This window comes from Oratosquilla oratoria, chromosome 1 (genome assembly GCF_046742065.1).
Source record: "Oratosquilla oratoria isolate Oo_2021 chromosome 1, ASM4674206v1, whole genome shotgun sequence".
Lineage (NCBI taxonomy): Eukaryota > Metazoa > Arthropoda > Malacostraca > Stomatopoda > Squillidae > Oratosquilla > Oratosquilla oratoria.
Window position 1 is genome coordinate 1717769 of NC_134777.1, and position 25000 is coordinate 1742768.

At 57.7% G+C, this 25000-nt stretch overlaps 1 long non-coding RNA gene across 1 annotated transcript in view; it reads right to left on the reverse strand.

Moving 5' to 3' along the window:
• Positions 1 to 19048, reverse strand: part of LOC143031777 (uncharacterized) — a 130963-nt gene extending 111915 nt beyond the window's left edge. The window contains exons 1-2 of the long non-coding RNA XR_012967032.1: positions 18910 to 19048; positions 18644 to 18744 (exon numbers count right to left, since the gene is read on the reverse strand). This is a non-coding gene — a long non-coding RNA (uncharacterized LOC143031777). The remainder of the gene's footprint in view (positions 1 to 18643; positions 18745 to 18909) is intronic.
• Between the last annotated feature and the right edge of the window lie 5952 nt (positions 19049 to 25000).

The window sequence follows — 25000 nt, forward strand, 5'->3', positions numbered from 1 at the left end:
CGGCACTTTGAATAAAGTCTGATTCAAGATCATTTGAGGGTGATATCAGAATACAGCGCGAGATAATAGATATCAACATTATAATACGATCACAATACTATCTTCACGCATGGGGCGGAGGAGAATGACACGAGTTTCAACGACAGCAAGTTCGAACTACTTTGATATGGAAAGCAAGAAGCAATCAAAAGCCAACCTTCGTACAAAACAATCAACACGTCAGCCATTGAAGAGAAGGAAATAGTCAGGGTTCTTGTTATCACACCCAGAAATACATTGTTGGGGAACCACGTTGAACAAATAGTATGGAATTATAAAATGATTACAGAATGCATTCCACGTGTACAGTGATTTGCCGAGAAGAATTAGCGAAGATTAAACTTTACCGCTCATTGTTTCAGATTGGATATTAAAGCTGACTATGGCACTAATAGGAGGAGGAGGGGGATCAGGAGGGGGTTGATGAGGGAGGAGGGTGTGGCGAGGGGGGAGGAGAGGGTGACAAAATGGGAGGAGGGGAGAAAGGGATGATAAGGGAGAAGGGGGTCAGAAGAGGGGGTGAGGGTGAAGGTTGACAAGGAGGGGAATGACGAGGAAAAAGGGTGAAGGTTGACAAGGAGGGGAATGACGAGGGGAGAAAGTGAAGGTTGACGAGGGAGTGACGAGGGAAAAAGATAAAGGTTGAAGAGGAGGGGAGTGACGGGGGGAGAGGGTCAAGGTTGACGAGGAAGAGAGTGACGAGGGGAGGAAGAGAGTGACGAGGGGAGGAAGAGAGTGACGAGGGGAGGAAGAGAGTGACGAGGGGAGGAAGAGAGTGACGAGGGGAGGAAGAGAGTGACGAGGGGAGGGGGTGAAGGTTGACGAGGGAGTGACGAGGAGAGGGGGTGAAGGTTGACGAGGGAGTGACGAGGGGAGAGGGTGAAGGTTGACGAGGGGAGAGGGTGAAGGTTGACGAGGGGAGAGGGTGAAGGTTGACGAGGGGAGAGGGTGAAGGTTGACGAGGGGGAGAGGGTGAAGGTTGACGAGGGGAGAGGGTGAAGGTTGACGAGGGGAGAGGGTGAAGGTTGACGAGGGGAGAGGGTGAAGGTTGACGAGGGGAGAGGGTGAAGGTTGACGAGGGGAGAGGGTGAAGGTTGACGAGGGGAGAGGGTGAAGGTTGACGAGGGGAGAGGGTGAAGGTTGACGAGGGGAGAGGGTGAAGGTTGACGAGGGGAGAGGGTGAAGGTTGACGAGGGGAGAGGGTGAAGGTTGACGAGGGGAGAGGGTGAAGGTTGACGAGGGGAGAGGGTGAAGGTTGACGAGGGGAGAGGGTGAAGGTTGACGAGGGGAGAGGGTGAAGGTTGACGAGGGGAGAGGGTGAAGGTTGACGAGGGGAGAGGGTGAAGGTTGACGAGGGGAGAGGGTGAAGGTTGACGAGGGGAGAGGGTGAAGGTTGACGAGGGGAGAGGGTGAAGGTTGACGAGGGGAGAGGGTGAAGGTTGACGAGGGGAGAGGGTGAAGGTTGACGAGGGGAGAGGGTGAAGGTTGACGAGGGGAGAGGGTGAAGGTTGACGAGGGGAGAGGGTGAAGGTTGACGAGGGGAGAGGGTGAAGGTTGACGAGGGGAGAGGGTGAAGGTTGACGAGGGGAGAGGGTGAAGGTTGACGAGGGGAGAGGGTGAAGGTTGACGAGGGGAGAGGGTGAAGGTTGACGAGGGGAGAGGGTGAAGGTTGACGAGGGGAGAGGGTGAAGGTTGACGAGGGGAGAGGGTGAAGGTTGACGAGGGGAGAGGGTGAAGGTTAACGAGGGGAGAGGGTGAAGGTTGACGAGGAAGGGAGTGACGAGGGGAGAGGGTGAAGGCTGATGAGGAAGGGAGAGACGAGGGTAGAAGGTGAAGGTTGACGAGGAAGGGAGTGACGAGGGGAGAGGGTAAAGGTTGAAGAGGAGAGGAGGGATGAGGGGAGCGGGTGAAGGTTGACGAGGAGTGGAGTGATGAGGGAAGAGGGTGAAGGTTGACGAGGAGGGGATAGACGAGGGGAGAGAGTGAAGGTTGACGAGGAGGGGGGTGACGAGGAGGGGGTGACGAGGAGGGGGTGACGAGGAGGGGGGTGACGAGGAGGGGGGTGACGAGAAGGGGGGTGACGAGGAGGGGGGTGACGAGGAGGGGGGTGACGAGGAGGGGGTGACGAGGAGGGGGGTGACGAGGAGGGGGTGACGAGGAGGGGGGTGACGAGGAGGGGGGTGACGAGGAGGGGGGTGACGAGGAGGGGGGTGACGAGGAGGGGGAGGGGTGACGAGGAGGGGGGTGACGAGAAGGGGGGTGACGAGTAGGGGGGTGACGAGGAGGGGGGTGACGAGGAGGGGGGTGACGAGGAGGGGGTGACGGGGAGGGGCTGACAAGGAGAGGGTGACAAGGAGGGAGGTAAGGGGGAGGAAGTGATGAGGGGGAATGGGGAGGGGGAATGGGGAGAGGGTGTCTCGGGGGAAGAGGGAGGTGGTGACGAGTGGGAATGGGGAGGTGGTGACGAGTGGGAATGGGGAGGTGGTGACGAGGGGGAATGGGGAGGTGGTGACGAGGGGGAATGGGGAGGTCGTGATGAGGGGGAAGAGGGAGGTGGTGACGAGGGGGAAGAGGGAGGACGTGACGAGGGAGAAGGGGGAGGGAGTGACGAGGGAGAAGGGGGAGGGAGTGACGAGGGAGAAGGGGGAGGGAGTGACGAGGGAGAAGGGGGAGGGAGTGACGAGGGAGAAGGGGGAGGGTGAGACGAGGGCGAAGGGGGAGGTCGTGACGAGGGAGAAGGGGGAGGGAGTGACGAGGGAGAAGGGGGAGGGAGTGACGAAGGAGAAGGGGGAGGGAGTGACGAGGGAGAAGGGGGAGGGAGTGACGAGGGGGAAGGAGGAGAGTTTGACGGGGGGAAGGGAGAGGATGTGACGTTGGGGGAAAAGAGAGGGAGTGACGAGGGGAAGGGGGAGGGGGTGACGATGGGGGAAAAGAAAGGAGGTGACGAGGAGAAGGGGGAGGGTGTGACGAGGGGGAATGTGGAGGGTGTGACGAGGGGGAAGGAGGAGGGTGTGACGAGGGGGAAGGAGGAGGGTGTGACGAGGGGAAATGGGGAGGGAGTGACGAGGGGGAAGAGGGACGTGGTACGGTGGTGACGAGGGGGAATGGGGAGGATGTGACGAGGGGGAAGGAGGAGGGTGTGACGAGGGGGAAGGAGGAGGGTGTGACGAGGGGGAAGGAGGAGGGTGTGACGTGGGGGAATGGGGAGGGAGTGACGAGGGGGAAGAGAGAGGTGGTAAGGTGGTGACGAGGGGGAAGAGAGAGATGGTAAGGTGGTGACGAGGGGGAAGAGAGAGGTGGTAAGGTGGTGACTAGGGGAAGAGAGAGGTGGTGGTTAGGTGGTGACGAGGGGGAAGAGAGAGGTGGTAAGGTGGTGACGAGGGGGAAGAGAGAGGTGGTAAGGTGGTGACGAGGGGGAAGAGAGAGGTGGTAAGGTGGTGACGAGGGGGAAGAGAGAGGTGGTAAGGTGGTGACGAGGGGGAATGGGGAGGATGTGACGAGGGGGAATGGGGAGGATGTGACGAGGGGGAATGGGGAGGATGTGACGAGGGGGAAGGAGGAGGGTGTGACGAGGGGGAATGGGGAGGATGTGACGAGGGGGAAGGAGGAGGGTGTGACGAGGGGGAAAGAGGAGGGTGTGACGAGGGGAAGGAGGAGGGTGTGACAAGGGAAATGGGGAGGGTGTGACGAGGGAGAAGGGGGAGGGTGTGACGAGGGAGAAGGGGGAGGGTGTGACGAGGGGGTAGGGGGAGGGTGTGACGAGGGGGTAGGGGGAGGGTGTGACGAGGGGGTAGGGGGAGGGTGTGACGAGGGGGTAGGGGGAGGGTCGGACGAGGGGGACGGAGGAGGGGGTGACGAGGGGGTAGGGGGGAGTGAGTGACGAGGGGGTAGGGGGAGGGTAGTGACGAGGGGGTAGGGGGAGGGTGTGACGAGGGGGTAGGGGGAGGGTGTGACGAGGGGGTAGGGGGAGGGTGTGACGAGGGGGTAGGGGGAGGGTGTGACGAGGGGGTAGGGGGAGGGTGTGACGAGGGGGTAGGGGGAGGGTGTGACGAGGGGGTAGGGGGAGGGTGTGACGAGGGGGTAGGGGGAGGGTGTGACGAGGGGGTAGGGGGAGCGGGAGTGGAGGGGGTAGGGGGAGGGTGTGTGACGAGGGGGTAGGGGGGAGGGTGTGACGTAGGGGGTAGGGGGAGGGTGTGACGAGGGGGGTTGGGGGAGGGTGTGACGAGGGGGTAGGGGGAGGGGTGTGACGAGGGGGTTGGGGGAGGGTGTGTGACGAGGGGGGTTGGGGGTGGGTGTGACGAGGGGGTAGGGGGAGGGTGTGACGAGGGGGGTAGGGGGAGGGTTTGTGACGAGGGGGTAGGGGGAGGGTTGTGACGAGGGGGGTAGGGGGAGGGTGTGACGAGGGGGTAGGGGGAGGGGTGTGACGAGGGGGGTAGGGGGAGGGTGGTGTGACGAGGGGGTAGGGGGGAGGGTGTGACGAGGGGGTAGGGGGAGGGTGTGACGAGGGGGTAGGGGGAGGGTGTGACGAGGGGGTAGGGGGGGGGAGAGACGAGGGGGTAGGGGGAGGGAGTGACGAGGGGGTAGGGGGGAGTGAGTGACGAGGGGGTAGGGGGAGGGAGTGACGAGGGGGGGTAGGGGGAGGGTGTGACGAGGGGGTAGGGGGAGGGTGTGACGAGGGGGTAGGGGGAGGGTGTGACGAGGGGGTAGGGGGAGGGTGTGACGAGGGGGTAGGGGGAGGGTGTGACGAGGGGGTAGGGGGAGGGTGTGACGAGGGGGTAGGGGGAGGGTGTGACGAGGGGCTAGGGGGAGGGTGTGTGGAGGGGGGTAGGGGGAGGGTGTGTGACGAGGGGGTAGGGGGAGGGTGTGGACGAGGGGGTAGGGGGAGGGTGTGACGAGGGGGGTGGGGGGGAGGGTGTGACGAGGGGGTAGGGGGAGGGTGTGACGAGAGGGTAGGGGGAGGGTGTGTGACGAGGGGGTAGGGGGAGGAGGGTGTGACGTGGGGGTTGGGGGGTGGGTGTGACGTGGGGGTTGGGGGAGGGTGTGACGAGGGGGAGGGGTGACGAGGGGGAGGGGTGACGAGGGGGAGGGGTGACGAGGGGGAGGGGTGACGAGGGGGAGGGGTGACGAGGGGGAAGGGGGAGGGTGTGACGAGGGGGAAGGAGGAGGGTGTGACGAGGGGGAAGGAGGAGGGTGTGACGAGGGGGAAGGAGGAGGGTGTGACGAGGGGGAAGGAGGAGGGTGTGACGAGGGGGAAGGAGGAGGGTGTGACGAGGGGGAGGGGGGAGGGTTTGTGACGAGGGGGAAAGGGAGGGTGTGACGAGGGGGAAAAGGGAGGAGGGTGTGACGAGGGGGAAGGGGGAGGGTGTGACGAGGGGGAAGGGGGAGGGTGTGACGAGGGGGAAGGGGGAGGGTGTGACGAGGGGGAAGGGGGAGGGTGTGACGAGGGGGAAGGGGGAGGGTGTGACGAGGGGGAAGGGGGAGGGTGTGACGAGGGGGAAGGGGGAGGGTGTGACGAGGGGGAAGGGGGAGGGTGTGATGAGGGGGAAGGGGGAGGGTGTGACGAGGGGGAAGGGGGAGGGTGTGACGAGGGGGAGGGTGTGACGAGGGGGAGGGTGTGACGAGGGGGAAGGGGGAGGGTGTGACGAGGGGGAGGGTGTGACGAGGGGGAGGGTGTGACGAGGGGGAGGGTGTGACGAGGGGGAGGGGGAGACGAGGGGGAGGGGTGACGAGGGGGAGGGGTGCCGAGGGGGAGGGGTGACGAGGGGGAAGGGGGAGGGTGTGTGACGAGGGGGGAGGGTGTGACGAGGGGGAGGGGTGACGAGGGGGAGGGGTGACGAGGGGGAGGGGTGACGAGGGGGAAGGGTGACGAGGGTGGAGGGGTGACGAGGGTGGAGGGGTGACGAAGGTGGAGGGGTGACGAAGGTGGAGGGGTGACGAGGGTGGAGGGGTGACGAGGGTGGAGGGGTGACGAGGGGGCGGGGGTCACAGGGTGGAGGGGTTACGATGGTGGAGGGGTTACGAGGGTGGAGGGGTGACGAGGGTGGAGGGGTGACGAGGGGGGAGGGGTGACGAGGGGGAGGGGTGACGAGGGGGAGGGGTGACGAGGGGGAGGGGTGACGAGGGGGGAGGGGTGACGAGGGGGGAGGGGTGACGAGGGGGGAGGGGTGACGAGGGGGGAGGGGTGAGGAGGGGGGAGGGGGACGAGGGGGGAGGGGTGACGAGGGGGGCGGGGTGACGAGGGGGGCGGGGTGCCGGGGGGGGAGGGGTGACGAGGGGGGAGGGTGACGAGGGGGGAGGGGGGTGACGAGGGGGGTGGAGGGGTGACGAGGGGGGAGGGGGTGACGAGGGGGAGGGGTGACGAGGGGGAGGGGTGACGAGGGGGGAGGGGTGACGAGGGGGGAGGGGTGACGAGGGGGGAGGGGTGACGAGGGGAGAGGAGTGACGAGGGGAGGGGTGACGAGGGGGAGGGGTGACGAGGGGGAGGGGTGACGAGGGCGAGGGGTGACGAGGGGGGGGGAGGGGTGACGAGGGCGAGGGGGTGACGAGGGGGGAGGGGTGACGAGGGGGGAGGGGTGACGAGGGGTGAGGGGTGACGAGGGGGGAAGGGGGGTGACGAGGGGGGGAGGGGTGACGAGGGGGGAGGGGGTGACGAGGGGGGAGGGGTGACGAGGGGGGGGGTGACGAGGGGAGGGGGTGACGAGGGGTGACGAGGGGGGAGGGGTGACGAGGGGGGAGGGGTGACGAGGGGGGAGGGGTGACGAGGGGGGAGGGGTGACGAGGGGGGAGGGGTGACGAGGGGGGAGGGGTGACGAGGGGGGAGGGGTGACGAGGGGGGAGGGGTGACGAGGGGGGAGGGGTGACGAGTGAGGGGTGACGAGTGAGGGGTGAGGGGTGACGAGTGAGGGGTGAGGGGTGACGAGTGAGGGGTGAGGGGTGACGAGTGAGGGGTGAGGGGTGACGAGTGAGGGGTGAGGGGTGAGGGGGGAGGGGTGAGGGGTGACGGGTGACGAGGGGGGAGGGGTGACGAGGGGGGAGGGGGGACAGGGGGGAGGGGGTGACGAGGGGGGTGGGGGGTGACGTGGGGGGTTGGGTGACGAGGGGGGGAGGGGTGACGAGAGGGGAGGGTGTGACGCGGGGGGAGGTGTGAAGAGGGGTTGACGAGGGGTGACGCGGGGGGAGGGGGTGAAGAGGGGTGACGAGGGGTGACGCGGGGTGACGAGGGGTGAAGAGGGGTGACGAAGGGTGACGAGGGGTGACGAGGGGTGACGCGGGGTGACGAGGGGTGAAGAAGGGTGACGAGGGGTGACGCGGGGTGACGAGGGGTGAAGAGGGGTGACGATGGGTGACGAGGGGTGACGCGGGGTGACGAGGGGTGACGAGGGGTGACGAGGGGTGACGAGGGGGAGGGGGTGACGAGGGGTGACGAGGGGGAGGGGTGACGAGGGGTAACGAGGGAAGAGGAGTGACGAGGGGTGACGAGGGGTGACGAGGGGGGAGGGGTGACGAGGGGTGTCGAGGGGGGAAAGGGTGACGAGGGGTGACGAGGGATGAAGGGTGACGAGGGGGGGGTGGTGTAGAGGGGGAGGGGTGACGAGGGGGGAGAGGTGAGGAGGGGGAGGGGTGACGAGGGGGGGAGGGACTGACGAGGGGGGAGGGGGGTGACGAGGGGGGAGGGGGGTGACGAGGGGGGGAGGGGTGACGAGGGGGAGGGGTGACGAGAGGTGACGAGGGGGAGGGGGGTGACGAGGGGGGAGGGGTGACGAGGGGGAGGGGTGACGAGGGGGGGAGGGGTGACGAGGGGGGAGGGGGTGACGAGGGGGGAGGGGTGACGAGGGGGGAGGGGTGACGAGGGGGGAGGGGTGACGAGAGGTGACGAGGGGGGAGGGGTGACGAGGGGGGAGGGGGTGACGAGGGGGGAGGGGGTGACGAGGAGGTGACGAGGGGGGAGGGGTGACGAGAGGTGACGAGGGGGGAGGGGTGACGAGAGGTGACGAGGGGGGAGGGGTGACGAGAGGTGACGAGAGGTGACGAGGGGTGACGAGGGGTGACGCGGGGGGAGGGGTGAAGAGGGGTGACGAGGGGTGACGAGGGTGACGAGGGGGTGACGAGGGGTGACGAGGGGTGACGCGGGGTGACGCGGGGTGACGAGGGGTGACGAGGGTGTGAAGAGGGGTGACGAGGGGTGACGAGGGGTGACGAGGGGGGAGGGGTGACGAGGGGTGACGAGGGGGAGGGGTGACGAGGGGTGACGAGGGGGGAGGGGTGACGAGGGGTGTCGAGGGGTGACGAGGGGTGACGAGGGATGAAGGGTGACGAGGGGGGAGGGGTGACGAGGGGGGAGGGGTGACGAGGGGGGAGGGGTGACGAGGGGGGAGGTGTGACGAGGAGGTGACGAGGGGGAGGTGTGCCAAGGGGGGAGGGGGGTGACGAGGGGGGGAGGGGTGACGAGAGGTGACGAGGGGGGAGGGAGGGGTGACGAGGGGGAGGGGTGAAGAGGGGGGGCGACGAGGGGGGGGGGGGGGTGACGAGGGGAGGGGTGACGAGAGGTGACGAGGGGGGAGGGGTGACGAGAGGTGACGAGGGGGGGGAGGGGTGACGTGAGGTGACGAGGGGGGGGGTGGGGGGAGGGGTGACGAGGGGGCAGGGGTGACGAGGGGGGAGGTGACGAGGGGGGAGGGGTGACGAGGGGGGAGGGGTGACGAGGGGGGAGGGGTGACGAGGGGGGAGGGGTGACGAGGGGGGGAGGGGTGACGAGGGGGAGGGGTGACGAGGGGGGAGGGGTGACGAGGGGGGAGGGGTGACGAGGGGGGAGGGGTGACGAGGGGGGAGGGGTGACGAGGGGTGAGGGGTGACGAGGGGGGAGGGGTGACGAGGGGGGAGGGGTGACGCGGGGGGAGGGGTGACGAGGGGTGACGAGGGGTGACGAGGGGTGACGAGGGGTGACGAGGGGTGACGGGTGACGAGGGGGGAGGGGTGACGAGGGGGGAGGGGGGACGAGGGGGGAGGGGTGACGAGGGGGGAGGGGTGACGAGGGGGGAGGGGTGACGAGGGGGAGGGGTGACGAGGGGGAGGGGTGTCGAGGGGGAGGGGGGAGGAGGGGGAGGGGTGACGAGGGGGAGGGGTGACGAGGGGGAGGGGTGACGAGGGGGAGGTGACGGTGTGGAGGGTGGAAGGGGGGAGGGGGTGACGAGGGGGAGGGGGTGACGAGGGGGAGGGGTGACGAGGGGGGGGGGTGACGAGGGGGAGGGGTGACGAGGGGGGAGGGGTGACGAGGGGGAGGGGTGACGAGGGGGAGGGGTGACGAGGGGGAGGGGTGACGAGGGGAAGAGGAGTGACGATGGGGAGAGGAGTGACGAGGGGAAGAGGAGTGACGAGGGGAAGAGGAGTGACGAGGGGAAGAGGAGTGACGAGGTGGAGAGGAGTGACGAGGGGGAGAGTGGAGAGGAGTGACGAGGGGGAGAGGAGTGACGAGGGGGGTGACGAGGGGGGTGACGGGGGTTGACGGGGAGGGGTGACGAGGGGGTGACGGGGGTTGACGGGGAGGGGTGACGAGGGGTGACGAGGGGGGAGGGATAACGAGGGGGAGGGGTAACGAGGGGGAGGGGGTAACGAGGGGGGAGGGTAACGAGGGGGGGAGGGGGTAACGAGGGGGGAGGGGTTACGAGGGGGGAGGGGTAACGAGGGGGAGGGGTAACGAGGGGGGAGGGGTAACGAGGGGAGAGGAGTGACGAGGGGGAGAGGAGTGACGAGGGGAAGAGGAGTGACGAGGGGGAGAGGAGTGACGAGGGGGAGAGGAGTGACGAGGGGGAGAGGAGTGACGAGGGGGAGAGGAGTGACGAGGGGGAGAGGAGTGACGAGGGGGAGGGGTGACGAGGGGGAGGGGAGAGGAGTGACGCGGGGGCGAGGAGTGACGAGGGGGCGAGGAGTGACGAGGGGGGCGGTGACGAGGGGGGAGGTGACGAAAGGGAGGGGGAGGGGTGACGAGGGGGATGAGGTAGGAGGGGGGATGAGGTTGGGTTGACGAGGGGATGGGGTGACGAGGGGGGAGGGGTGACGAGGGGGGAGGGGGGGTAACGAGGGGGAGGGGGTAACGAGGGGGGAGGGGTAACGAGGGGGAGGGGTAACGAGGGGGAGGGGTAACGAGGGGGAGGGGGTAACGAGGGGGGAGGGGGTGACGAGGGGGAGGGGGTGACGAAGAGGGGAGGGGGTGACGAGGGGGGAGGGGGGTGACGAAGAGGGGAGGGGGTGACGAAGAGGGGAGGGGGGGTGACGAAGAGGGGAGGGGGTGACGAAGAGGGGAGGGGGTGTCGAAGAGGGGAGGGGGTGACGAGGGGGAGGGGGTGACGAAGAGGGGAGGGGTGACGAGGGGGAGGGGTGACGAGGGTGAGGGGTGACGAGGGGGGAGGGGTGACGAGGGGGGAGGGGTGACGAGGGGGGAGGGGTGACGAGGGGGGAGGGGTGACGAGGGGGAGGGGTGACGAGGGGGGAGGGGTGACGAGGGTGGAGGGGAGACGAGGGGGGAGGGGTGACGAGGGGGGAGGGGTGACGAGGGGGGAGGGGTGACGAGGGGGGAGGGGGGAACAGGGGGGATGGGTGACGAGGGGAGATGGGTGACGAGGGGAGAGGGGTGACGAGGGGAGATGGGTGACGAGGGGAGAGGGGTGACGAGGGGAGTGGGGTGACGAGGGGGGAGGGGTGACGAGGGGAGAGGGGTGACGAGGGGAGAGGGGGTGACGAGGGGTAACGAGGGAAGAGGAGTGACGAGGAGTGACGAGGGGTGACGAGGGGTGACGAGGGGTGACGAGGGGTGACGAGGGGGGAGGGGTGACGAGGGGAGAGGGGTGACGAGGGGAGAGGGGTGACGAGGGGAGAGGGGTGACGAGGGGAGAGGGGTGAAGAGGGGTGAAGAGGGGGGTGGGGTGAAGAGGGGGGTGGGGTGACGAGGGGGGTGGGGTGACGAGGGGGGAGGGGTGACGAGGGGGGGGAGGGGTGACGAGGGGGGAGGGGGGTGACGAGGGGGGAGGGGTGACGAGGGGGGAGGGGGTGACGAGGGGGGAGGGGGGTGACGAGGGGGGAGGGGTGACGAGGGGTGACGAAGGGGGAGGGGGGTGACGAGGGGGAGGGGGTGACGAGGGGGAGGGGTGACGAGGGGGGAGGGGTGACGAGGGGGAGGGGTGACGAGGGGGGAGGGGTGACGAGGGGGGGAGGGGGGAGGAGGGGGGAGGGGGGTGAGTGGACGAGGGGGGAGGGGGGAGGGGGGGGAGGGGGGTGACGAGGGGGGAGGGGGGACGAGGTGGGAGTGGGGACGAGGTGGGAGTGGGGACGAGGGGGGGAGGGGAGGACGAGGGGGGGAGGGGAGGACGAGGGGGGGAGGGGGGACGAGGGGGGGGAGGGGGACGAGGGGGAGGGGGGACGAGGGGGAGGGGTGACGAGGGGGAGGGGTGACGAGGGGGAGGGGTGACGAGGGGGGAGGGGTGACGAGGGGGGAGGGTTGACGAGGGGGGAGGGGTGACGAGGGGGAGGGGTGACGAGGGGGAGGGGTGACGAGGGGGAGGGGTGACGAGGGGGGAGAGGTGACGAGGGGGCGGGGTGACGAGGGGAGGGGTGACGAGGGGGAGGGGTGACGAGGGGGAGGGGTGACGAGGGGGAGGGGTGACGAGGGGGAGGGGTGACGAGGGGGAGGGGTGACGAGGGGGAGGGGTGACGAGGGGGAGGGGTGACGAGGGGGAGGGGTGACGAGGGGGAGGGGTGACGAGGGGGAAGGGGGAGGGTGTGAGGAGGGGCAGGGGTGATGAGGTGGAGGGAAGGAGGAGACGAGGGGGAGGGAAGGAGGAGACGAGGGGGAGGGGTGACGAGGGGGGAGGGGTAACGAGGGGGGGAGGGGGTAACGAGGGGGGAGGGTAACGAGGGGAAGAGGAGTGACGAGGGGGAAGAGGAGAGTGACGAGGGGGAAGAGGAGTGACGAGGGGAAGAGGAGTGACGGTGGGGAGAGGAGTGACGAGGTGGAGAGGAGTGACGAGGGGGAGAGTGGAGAGGAGTGACGAGGGGGAGAGGAGTGACGAGGGGGGTGACGAGGGGGTGACGAGGGGGGAGGGATAACGAGGGGGGTGACGAGGGGGGTGACGAGGGGGGTGACGAGGGGGGTGACGGGGGTTGACGTGGAGGGGTGACGAGGGGGTGACGGGGGTTGACGGGGAGGGGTGACGAGGGGGGTGACGGGGGTTGACGGGGAGGGGTGACGAGGGGGTGACGAGGGGGGAGGGATAACGAGGGGGGAGGGGTTACGAGGGGGGAGGGGTAACGAGGGGGAGGGGGAACGAGGGGGGAGGGGAAACGAGGGGGAGGGTAACGAGGGGTGAGGGGTGACGAGGGGTGAGGGGTGACGAGGGGGAGAGGAGTGACGAGGGGAGAGGAGTGACGAGGGGAGAGGAGTGACGAGGGGAGAGGCAGTAACGAGGGGAGGAGAGACGAGGGGAGAGGAGTGACGAGGGGGAGAGGAGTGACGAGGGGGAGAGGAGTGACGAGGGGGAGAGGAGTGACGAGGGGGAGAGGAGTGACGAGGGGGAGAGGAGTGACGAGGGGGAGAGGAGTGACGAGGGGGAGAGGAGTGACGAGGGGGAGAGGAGTGACGAGGGGGAGAGGAGTGTGGGGGGGGAGGGGAGTGAGGTGGGGGCGAGGAGTGACGGGGGGGAGCGGAGGGTGACGAGGGGGAGAGGAGTGACGAGGGGGAGAGGAGTGACGAGGGGGAGAGGAGTGACGAGGGGGAGAGGAGTGACGAGGGGAGAGGAGTGAGGAGTGACGAGGGGGAGAGGAGTGACGAGGGGGAGAGGAGTGACGAGGGGGAGAGGAGTGACGAGGGGGAGAGGAGTGACGAGGGGGAGAGGAGTGACGAGGGGGAGAGGAGTGACGAGGGGGAGAGGAGTGACGAGGGGGAGAGGAGTGACGAGGGGGAGAGGAGTGACGAGGGGGAGAGGAGTGACGAGGGGGAGAGGGGTGACGAGGGGGAGGTGACGAGGGGGAGGTGACGAGGGGGAGGTGACGAGGGGAGAGGAGGTGACGAGGGGAGAGGTGACGAAAGGGAGGGGGAGGGGTGACGAGGGGGATGAGGTAGGAGGGGGGATGAGGTAGGGTTGACGAGGGGATGGGGTGTCGAGGGGGGAGGGGTAACGAGGGGGGAGGGGTAACGAGGGGGGAGGGGTAACGAGGGGGGAGGGGTAACGAGGGGGAGGGGAAACGAGGGGGAGGGGTAACGTGGGGGAGGGGTAACGAGGGGGGAGGGGTAACGAGGGGGGAGGGGTACCGAGGGGGGAGGGGGTGACGAAGAGGGGAGAGGGTGACGAAGAGGGAAGGGGGTGACGAAGAGGGGAGAGGGTGACGAAGAGGGAAGGGGGTGACGAAGAGGGGAGGGGGTGACGAAGAGGGGAGGGGTGACGAGGGGGGAGGGGTGACGAGGGGGAGGGGTGACGAGGGGGAGGGGTGACGAGGGGGGAGGGGTGACGAGGGGGGAGGGGTGACGAGGGGGGGATAAGTGACGAGGGGGAGGGGAGACGTGGGGGGAGGGGTGACGAGGGGTAGGGGTGACGAGGGGGGAGGGGAGACGAGGGGTGACGAGGGGTGACGTGGGGGGACGGGTGACGAGGGGGGCGGGGGGACGCGGGGGGCGGGGGGACGAGGGGGGACGGAGGACGTGGGGGGAGGGGTGACTAGGGGGGAGGGGTGACGAGGGGGGAGGGGTGACGAGGGGGGAGGGGTGACGAGGGGGGAGGGGGGGTGACGAGGGGGGGGGGGGGTGACGAGGGGGGAGCGGGTGAGGAGGGGGGAGGGGTGACGAGGGGGGAGGGGTGACGAGGGGGGGGAGGGGTGACGAGGGGGGAGGGGTGACGAGGGGTGACGGGTGACGAGGGGGGAGGACGGGTGACGAGGGGGGAGGGGTGACGAGGGGGGAGGGGTGACGAGGGGTGACGAGGGGGGAGGGGTGACGAGGGGAGAGGGGTGACGAGGGGAGAGGGGTGACGAGGGGAGAGGGTTTGACGAGGGGAGAGGGGTGACGAGGGGAGAGGGGTGACGTGGGGGAGGGGTGACGAGGTGGAGGGGTGACGAGGGGGAGGGGTGACGAGGGGGTGACGAGGGGTGACGAGGGGGGAGGGGTGACGAGGGGAGAAAGGGGTGACGAGGGGAGAGAGGGGTGACGAGGGGAGAGAGGGGTGACGAGGGGAGAGGGGTGACGAGGGGAGAGAGGGGTGACGAGGGGAGAGAGGGGTGACGAGGGGAGAGGGGTGACGAGGGGGGTGGGGTGACGAGGGTGGAGGGGAGACGAGGGTGAGGGATGACGAGGGGGGAGGGGTGACGAGGGGCAGGGGTGACGAGGGGGGAGGGGTCACGAGGGGGAGGGGTGACGAGGGGTGACGAGGGGGGAAGGGTGACGAGGGGGGAGGGGTGACGAGGGGGGGGGGTGTCGTGGGGGAGGGGTGACGAGGGGGAGGGGTGACGAGGGGGAGGGGGGATGAGGGGGAGGGTAGGGGGGACAAGGGGGAGGGGGGACGAGGGGGAGGGGGAGGGGGGACGAGGGGAGGGGGGACGAGGGGGGAGGGGACGAGGGGGGAGGGGACGAGGGGGGAGGGGTGACGAGGGGAGGGGTGACGAGGGGGGAGGGGTGACGAGGGGGGAGGGGTGACGAGGGGGGAGGGGAGACGAGGGGGAGGGGGTGACGAGGGGGAGGGGTGACGAGGGGGAGGGGTGACGAGGGGGTGGGGTGTGACGAGGGGGAGGGGTGACGAGGGGGAGGGGTGACGACGGGTAGGGGTGACGAGGGGTAGGGGTGACGAGGGGGAGGGGTGACGAGGGGGAGGGAAGGAGGAGACGAGGGGGGAGGGAAGGAGGAGACGAGGGGGGAGGGAAGGAGGAGACGAGGGGGAGGGAAGGAGGAGACGAGGGGGGAGGGAAGGAGGAGACGAGGGGGGAGGGAAGGAGGAGACGAGGGGGGAGGGAAGGAGGAGACGAGGGGGGAGGGAAGGAGGAGACGAGGGGGGAGGGAAGGAGGAGACGAGGGGGGTTTGGAGGGGAGGGGGGACGAGAGAGGAGGAGGAGGAGGAGGAGGAGGAGGAGGAGCAGCAGCAGCAGCAGCAGGAGGAGCAGGAGCCGGAGGAGGGAGAAGGTGAATACTGAGGAGGGAAGATGACGGAGGAGGAGGAGGAAGGAAGAAGTGGAGGAGGAGGAGGAAGGAAGAAGTGGAGGAGGAGGAGGAAGGAAGAAGTGGAGGAGGAGGAGGAAGGAAGAAGTGGAGGAGGAGGAGGAAGAGGAGGAAGTGGAGGAGGAAGAGCACAAAGTGGAGGAGGAAGAGGAGGAGGGAGAAGGTGACGACTGAGGAGGGAAGATGACGGAAAAGGAGGAGGAAGAGGAGGAAGTGGAGGAGGAAAAGGAGGAGGAAGAGGAGGAAGTGGAAGAGGAAAAGCACGAAGTGGAGGAGGAAGAGGAGGAGGAAAAGGTGGAAGAGGAAGGAGGAGGAAGAAGAGGAGGAAGAGGAAGATGAGGAGGAAGAAGAGGAGGAAGAGGAGGGAGAAGAGAAGGAAGAGGAAGAGGAGGAAGAGGAGGAAGAGGAGGAAGAGGAGGGAGAAGAGAAGGAAGAGGAAGAGGAGGAAGAGGAGGAAGAGGAGGGAGAAGAGAAGGAAGAGGAAGAGAAAGAGGAGGAAGAGAAGGAAGAGGAAGAGGAGGAAGAGGAAGAGGAGGAAGAGGAGAAAGAGGAAAAGGAGGAAGAAGAGGAGGAAGAATAGGAAGAGGAAGGTGAAGAGGAAGGTGAAGAGGAAGGTGAAGAGGAAGGTGAAGAGGAAGGTGAAGAGGAAGGTGAAGAGGAAGGTGAAGGGGAAGGTGAAGGTGAAGGGGAAGGTGAAGGGGAAGGGGAAGGGGAAGGTGAAGGGGAAGGGGAGAAAGAGGAGAAAGAGGAGGAAGAGGAAGAGGAGGAAGAGGAAGAAAAGGAAGAGGAGTAAAAAAAAGGAGGTCGAGGGAGGAGGGGACGACGAGGACATAGTAGCGATAGAGGATGGGGGATGGGGGTGGGGGATGGAGGATGGAGGAGGATGGAGGAGGAGGAGGATGGAGGAGGAGGAGGAGGAGGAGGAGGAGGAGGAGGAGGATGGAGGAGGAGGAGGAGGAGGAGGATGGAGGAGGAGGAGGAGGAGGATGGAGGAGGAGGAGGAGGAGGAGGAGGAGGAGGAGGAGGAGGAGGAGGAGGAGGAGAAATGTGGGCATGTTGGAGGGAGGAGGGGGAGGAGGAGGGGGAGGAGGAGGGGAGGAGGAGGATGGAGGAGGAGGAGGAGGAGGAATGTGGGCATGTTGGAGGGAGGAGGGGGAGGAGGAATACGGGATACGTTTTAGTGGATGCTAGATGGAAGGAGAATATGGAAATTATTCTTCCCAATATTTCCACCTTAAACTGCATTTCTTCCAGTTTTTCACACATGTACTGTAAAGCTGACAACCGGCAACTACCCTTCTCCTACCACTCTCAACCGTTGACAGAAACTGTTCCACAAAAAACAGTACAAACCTTATTTTCAAAGAGATCCCTGGGAGGGTCCAGAGACTTTTGCCAGCCACTGCGGGGTTTTGGATTTTCCTTTCATTGAAATTTGAGATGACAATCAATTAAGTCTTCTTAATTGAAATAAGATTAAATTTAGTGTACATATTTTGGGCAGACTGACAGCTGCATCTGCTTAAGTTAGGGCGTATTTTGTTAGAGGCAAATGGGTGGGAGTCCCATAAACAGCTCCTAGAGGGAATTTATAAGTATACGCAGTACACTATAGACCTAGGTTTCTTTTTCCAACACTCACCAACCGCCACTTGTGCAGACGTTTGGGCCCAGGACATAAACCCACTTTGAGAATTAACCCAGGACATAAAACACCACCAATTTCCGAAATGTGCTTATGTCCTGGGCCCAAACGTCTGCATAAGTGGCGGTTGGTGAGTGTTTGATTAAGAGACTTGGATATATTGTTCATTCAAGCTTTTGGTCAGGGAGGAGAATGAAAAAAAATATATATATATCCAAGTTCTTTCGCATAGGATGTCACTTTTCCCGCTGCCGTCAGTTTACCACCAACGAAGTGGATGTAATCAAGCTTTAATCAAATTCCATTATTTCCGACGCCAGCAGCAATTTCCACAAAAAAGAAAAGAAAATGCATTTATCTTGTCTCGTTTCTGTTCGATTTTTTAACTAAACATTTGCCTCTGAAAGAGGATAGGTTTGGAACAAAGGATTAAATGATGACCACAATTACATGACTTTTTTCAAATAGAGGTTAGCCTTTTAACTGTGGAAATACGGCTCCTACCAGATAAAGAACATCGTCCACCATCAGAACTATTAAAAGATTTTTCTAGAAAGTCTTCACCCCTTCCGAAGGCAGAATCTTGAAAACCTTTCAGAGAGATCCTGCCCTCAAATAATTGATAAAAACCATCCAGCATCAGTCAGAACCACACTTATAAAGAAGTCACCCACGATATTTAAAGAGCTGAACTGACTTTCTCCCCTAAAGAAAACCAAATTTGTAATCGAAGACCAAAATCAAATTGGAAATGTTTGGGATCTGTCGAAATACGGACAGGCCAGAAAACTAATTTGACCTGAAATTGGGAAGAGCAATTCTGTTCAATTGCACGAGGCTCCCAGGAGGGCAGTTCTTGGCATTCATTTGTATGTTAAATCCTTCCGCAGTGAATGCTTCCTCACTTTTAATCCTATTCCACCCAAAGGCTCTCTTCATCACCATGGTATTGCCTTTGTAGTAATGGGATTACAGACTATTCCAATTAAGCCCCACCAAATCATGAGTCACCTTTTCCTTTATTCTGGCTTCCACCAAATTGTTCTGTTCTCCATGATGACCCCCATGGTACAGAAGGGACCTACACCAACACTTTCAGTACTGGGTGTAACTTCTCCCATAATTTTTTGGCTTTAGCCAGATTTTCATTCATGGCACTTACGAGGTGAGGGATGGATGATCACTCATCTCGTTCATAAAAATGCTCTAATCACCCAACCTCCTCACCTCCCTCCTCCCCCTGCCTATTGACCCCTCCTCGTCCACCCGCCTCTCGTCTTCCCCACCGCACCCCGACTCTCTTTGCCTCCCCTCACCACCTCGCGTCGCCGATGCAGTTATTTGTGCCCCATGCTCTCTGCCAGATGAGGCAAGTGACAGACACTGACAACCATAGGGAATCGACCAGTGGTTTTCTTGCCACGAGAAAGAAACCCAATGTGTCGCATGGCGTCATTCACGTAAAGGGAAATCAGGTTACCCCCCTCCCAATCCCTAACCCCACACATTCTTGGCCGGAATACAATAGTCTGGAGTTAACCAGACCAAAGTCCATGTAGATTCTTTGCAACGGTGCGAAGTTTCCATAAGAATAGAAGCACTGGAAATTTGCTCAAGAGTAAATACGATCTACAAAGTGTAGTCTGTCACGATATAAAAATAGACTTGGAATACTATCCAAACAATTTGACTGTTTCTCATGTCCATATCTACGATCACAGTGCATTCAAGATAATATTTTATCCATAAAATGTATAGTAGTACATTACCATAAATGATCAATGACGAGGTATTGCATGACAAATGAGAACTCAATTCCTCACACCTCGTTCTCAGAATCGTGCATGTTTTCGTTGTTCAAGGGGAAATTCTGCAATATGTAATCTAATTAGCGTTTCAAGTTTGCCTAATTACTGCAAAATGAACAAATTAATTAGAAATTTGTAATTATAACATTTCAAAAATCCAAATGAACGATCTTGTACAATTCTACATTTTATTTTCATTCTTTAATGAAGAAAGAAAAATAGCTCACCGTAAAAACCACAATCATTTGCTCTGTTATTGGCTGGTGAATCTGGCTAACGTAGGTCTTTACAAGTTCCAGCTCTGCACACACCAAGACCTGCGAAATCTAGTAAAATACCTGTATTTTTTTTTCATACCAAATTCGATTTCTAGCTTCTGACCACTACTGCGGGCTTCCTGCGTTGGTTCCCGACAGCCCTTGCCAAGCGGTGAGGTGACCCAACATCGGCCTAAAAAACAGCGGCTTGCTGCAGCCGACGAGTTAGCCCAACCATGGGCTTCTCATGGTACTTTTTTTTAGAAGTGCACACCTACACAATATAGTATTAGAAAATTAAATATTGATTTTGTAAATTACAATCCATCAATGTAATATATATATATATATATATATATATATATATATATATATATATATATATATATATCGAGGAAATCAATAAAAGAAAACGTTGCTAAAGTTATGCACAAGCGAACGAAGTTGCATCGATTCCTTTAGACGCCATCTTTGTTTTGATAGATTCGGCGGTCGAAGACGACAACGACCACCCTGACGACCGCTAGAATTACAGGTACCGCATTACTTAATGCAGGAAAGATTAGGTAGATATGTTAGATAGGTAGGTTTGGTTAGGTTAAGTTAGGCTAGAATGGACAAATTCATCATACTTTAATTTCTTGGACCTCCGCATGTACCAAAACGAAGATGGCGTCTCAAACAGTCGAAGCGCCTACGTTTGTTTATGTATAGCTTTTAATTAATAACTTTCTTGGTAAAACTTTAGTTTCGACCATGGGAGGAATATAGCAATAGAAAATTAAATATTAATTTTGTAAATTAAAATGTATCAACGTAATATGCAATTTTATGTGCGTAAATGAAAATAAAAATACCTTGCTACAAGCTAAATATGCTAATGAACAAAGTTGGTAGCATAGGATAAGAACGCCATATTTATGGTAGATGCCGACGTCGAAGAAATGAAAGGATGATAAATTCGTCTAAGGTAAACTAAATTAAACTAACCGGTAAATCTTTAGTTTCGACCATGGGAGGAATATAGCAATAGAAAATTAAATATTAATTTGTATACTCCGCAAGCTGAGAGAGTGGTTGAAAAGCCCGCCAACGTCTCTCACGACGACGACAACGAGGACGAGCCGGATGACATCTAATTTGCAGGTAATGATTTATCAAACACAGGTTAGGTTAGGTTAGTTTAGTTTACCTTAGACGAATTTATCATCTTTTCATTTCTTCGAGGTCGGCATCTACCATAAACATGGCGTACCATTCGTCGTACACGACTTCGTTACTTAAGAAATCTGTTTTAGCACCTTTTTTGTTTTTCATTTCCGCACACAAAATTGCATATTACGTTGATACATTTTAATTTAAAAAATTGATATTTAATTTTCTATTGCTATATTCCTCCCATGGCCGAAACTAAAGATTTACCTTTAATTTTCTATTACTATACGAGAATCGCGAGGAAGTGGGATGGTGAGTTATGCAAGACCTTACGGCCGCTAAGCTAAATTAGAATCTAGGTTTCATATAGAGTTTTCATTTGATGTGACGGGGTAGAATCTATCAAAGAAAAACTTGCGACAATGACCAATATATGAGGCTGCTGATACCTCAAAGAATCCTAATTAGTCGGTTATTAATTAAATCACAGAGATCAAACAGTTTCTGAGCGGAACAGAACTAGAGAACTGCTAGGTTGTCCGTTAACAATTGGCTAATTTGAAGAAAAAAAATGACCATTTCGTAATACGGTCCGTCTCATCTATAACGACGTATTTCATAAGTAAATGTACACCATATATCAAATGAAAGAACCAGAGTAACCGTATCTGCTGTAACAGCCTAACTCGCAGAACGTACACCAGGATTGTATTTGTGAAGTGACGTTTCCAATATTCAATTAACTACTACAGTTATCCAAACACACGACTTCCACTAACCTGGAATAGTCACCAGTGTTAAGGTGGCAGCACACTAAGTATTTCACGGTAGCATGCTACATCGTTCGAGTAGAAACGACTTTGGTTACGATCTTTTGTTTTTCAATTTTTCAAACCTCAAATTACACTTGCGTCAATTAGTAAGATGCTGAATGGCGAACTAAGAAAAGTTAAACCTATATGAATGTTAAACACATTGTTGAAATATTCTTACGGAGTCTAGAATACTGTAACCGAAGTCGTTACTATTCAAACGAAGTAACAAAAGAAAGTAGCATGGTAGCTTAGTGTATTGCCACTTTTATTATGTCATCTGCAATCATGGATATTTCTAAGAGTCTGTCTCTAAGAACCAAATTCTTAATTATTATAGGAAAATATTATCTTTACTTCATCATTTATCATTCAATATGACGACTTGTTTGATGCAATAAATAGTTTAGGTATTTGAGTGACATCCCTACAGACCAAGTCATTTAAACATAATTACAGAGGTAAATTTTTAAAAGTGCACACCTACGCGATATAGCAATAAAAAATAAAATAATTTGTTAAATTATAATACATTAATGTAATATGCGTTATTCATGGCGGAAATCAATAATAGAAAAAGTTGCTAACAGCTATAATCAATCGCTTTGACTACTTTAGACGCCATCTTTGTTTTGGTAGAGGCGAGGACGAAGAAATTTAAATATGATACATTCGTGTATTCTAGCCTGACCTACCAACCTAACTACCTAACCTAACCTACATTTAGTAAAGACCTGTAATTCTAGAGGTCATCAGGTCGTCGTCTCCAACCTCCGAATCTATCAAAACAAAGATGGTGTTTAAAGAGTAAAGGAGTTGACGCAACTTAGTTTCTACATAGCTTTTAGCAACGTTTTCTGATATTGATTTCCGCCAAGAAAAATATCGGTAAATGTTCAGTTTCGCCCATGGGTGCAATATAGCAATAGAAAATTAATTATCAATTTTGTAAATTATAATGTATCAACGTATTATGCAATTTTGTGGGCAGGGGAAAAAAAAGTTGCTAAAACAGATTTCGCAAGTAACGAAGTCGCGCCGGACGAATGGTACGCCATGTTTGTTATGATAGATGAAAGGATGATAAATTCGTCTAACCTAACCTAACCTGTGTTTAATAAATCATTACCTGCAAATTAAATGTCATCCGGATCATCCTTGTTGTCGTCGTCGTGAGAGATGTTGGCGGGGTTTTCAACCACTCTCTCATATTGCGGGATATACAATGTTCTTGTAGCTTGAAGGAATACATGGATTTCAGTTCCAGCACCGCTTGTTAACGTCACCTGGAGTGGGCACTACAAACAATTGACAGACGACAAGATGGTGTCCCGATCCTATGCTGCCGACTTTGTTCATCAGCATATTTGCCTGTAGCAAGGTATATTTTGTTTTTTATTTCCGCCCATGGGTGAAACTGAACATTTGCCAAAATATCTATTACACTGATGTATTATAATTCACAAAATTAATATTTAATTTTCTAATGTCTTTACCAAATGGAGAGAAGCGTTGGTTACTACTGATATAATAAATATATGAACACTATTGGCTGCTTAACAGAAACCACTATCATCAGAAGCGCCCAAAATTATCTGTATAGCTCGTAATACAAAAATAAAACAACAATGTGGCACAATCATTTAGAATCATGTTAACTTTAAGTTTCAAATGAATATATTAACTACAGCTAAATATATAAATAAATATGCACAATTTACAATCAATGTGGCCTCAAGTACCAATATTGCGCTCCATAGAAAAAATGTACCTAAGGTAAATATGCTAAACAAATTTTACTTGCCATAAAGAACTAGTAATTATATATAAATCCCTTTTCACAGAGATACACGCGACTGAGCCCCACAACCTATTCTACTACGAAATAATTCGAGACAAGCAAAGGAAGTATATACTTGCCAAGTATTGATGGCTATTATATTTACTCGTATCAATTACAAAGAAATGTTGTGATTGGTGGACACCTTGCATCACATAGAAGCCAAAAGTCACTGACTAGAGCCCATAGCATGTTTCGATTATCTATATTCGTAAATTATTTTAGAAAAAAAATATGCAGTTTTTGTCTGCAGACCACAGAAGTCTTGCCATCATGTGATTTCTCAATATGTCCTTCAACCCCTTCTGTACCTGGTGGCTCCTTTACTTTAATATTTGTGGCAACCCCAAGGGAATGAAAGAAGCAACCGTGAGTGTATGATGATCCTTATCAAAAGCTATCTTTTGTACACAAGAAATAAAATTCAAGATTGTACAAAAATCTCATTATCCCTGTAGGCAGAATAGACAAAAGAAAAAATGTGTGTAAACATCAGTCACTGAAAAAAAAAGAGAAAAAAATATTTGAATTGCGAAACGAAACTGGAATGTTGGAACTGTGTAAACACGGATAAAAAAACAAAACTCATGCGAGAATTCACCAAAGAAATAAAGACAAACAAGAAACAACGTCATGTATACCAAGATTCAGAATCTGAGAAGATTCTACTCAAACGATAATAACGGCATTCAGAAAATGGGTGAGGCATCTTGGGAAATGTTGGTGCTTCTGATTACCCAGAAAGGCATTCGGAAAATTGGTATACCTGTTTACCAACAGCCTATTCCAAAGGGGTCCGTGTAATTCTCATGATATGTATTAATCCTTGATTGCAAACAGTTTCTTCTGAGTCCAATAAAATAATTTGGTGTTGATCAGAGGAAAGTAAACTATTATCTAACTAAACATGCCGCATGAAGCACACCTCGTGGCGCTGTTTACACACCTCATAGCGCTGTGGTTAGAATTCTCGCCTGCCACTACGGCGGTCCGGGTTTGACTCCCGCTGCGCTGCGGGGTGTTACTTCAACTCAAATGGGTGGAGAGTTGGGTGTGTGCGTGCGTGTAAGGTCACAGTATTACCCATAGATTGGTCATACGAGCTCTGAGCTCTCATCCGGGGAGGTTAGTAACTATCGATCACGAGTCCAACACGTGATCCAAGACCATGATGAATCACAAGATTAGAATATAAAGCGTCATGGACAACAAGCAACACGACAAACATTTACGCGACCATCGCAGTGTATGGGCACGAGATGTGCACGTAAAAAATTGCAATAGTACCTATAAACGATGATAAAACGCGTTAAATCGGGCTAATGTTGGTGAAAAGCTGTTAAGTATAGTTTGTCTGAAGTTTTTCTAACCTGTTACTGAAAGATGGTTCTACAATGAATACAATTGACTGACACTAGTCAAGACAGGCCTTAAATTATCACTGTTATCAATATTTACTGATATATTGTATGATTACATCAAAGTTGGTGTACAGCTTACTAGTGCACCCACTCAACAAATATAAGATCATTCAGGTTTGTGCTTAAATGGCGTCATATATCTTTAGAAACAATACTGTATAGTGTAACCCCGGCTATTGTTGTGGTTACATAAGGTGGACTTAATGCGGGCAAGATAAGCTACAAAACAGGAGTTTCTTCTATTTATTTATGACAACAGAATCTGGTTTGAAATATAACAAACTATATATGGGCCCTTTGGGGAAAATACAATAAGTGCCGGGCCTTGAGCTCGGGCACACCTGTGTCTGGTAGGCACTTGACCTGGCCAGCTCTTGCTGGCAGGCTCTTGACCTGTCCAGCTCTCCTGTAGTGGTTACATTATCGTCGCTTAATATAGGGGGTTAATGGAATGTCGTAAGTGAAGGTGTTAGTCTTGTACATTTTAAGGCATTGTCTTAATTTCTACTTACGGGATTAGTCGTATAGTTGGTGGGTATGGTTAGATATGTTATATATATGTTAGCTTATTGGTAATATAATAGGGGCAGGTATGATAAAGGGGGTTTAATGGGTTTCTTTGGTGACACTAGACATCTTCGTGTGGCGATATCTTGTTTGTCTCAATTCTGCTGCGTTAGGTGCTGTGGTAAGATGTTTGTTCTGGGAAAGTAAAGTCAGCAAGAGGGGAGTCTCGCTGAATGCGAGTGCTCTGTCGCATGCATGTGGATCATGTGCGTGGTAGGTGATGGTCAGTAATGGTTACAATAGTTGTTATCAATATATAATGTCTA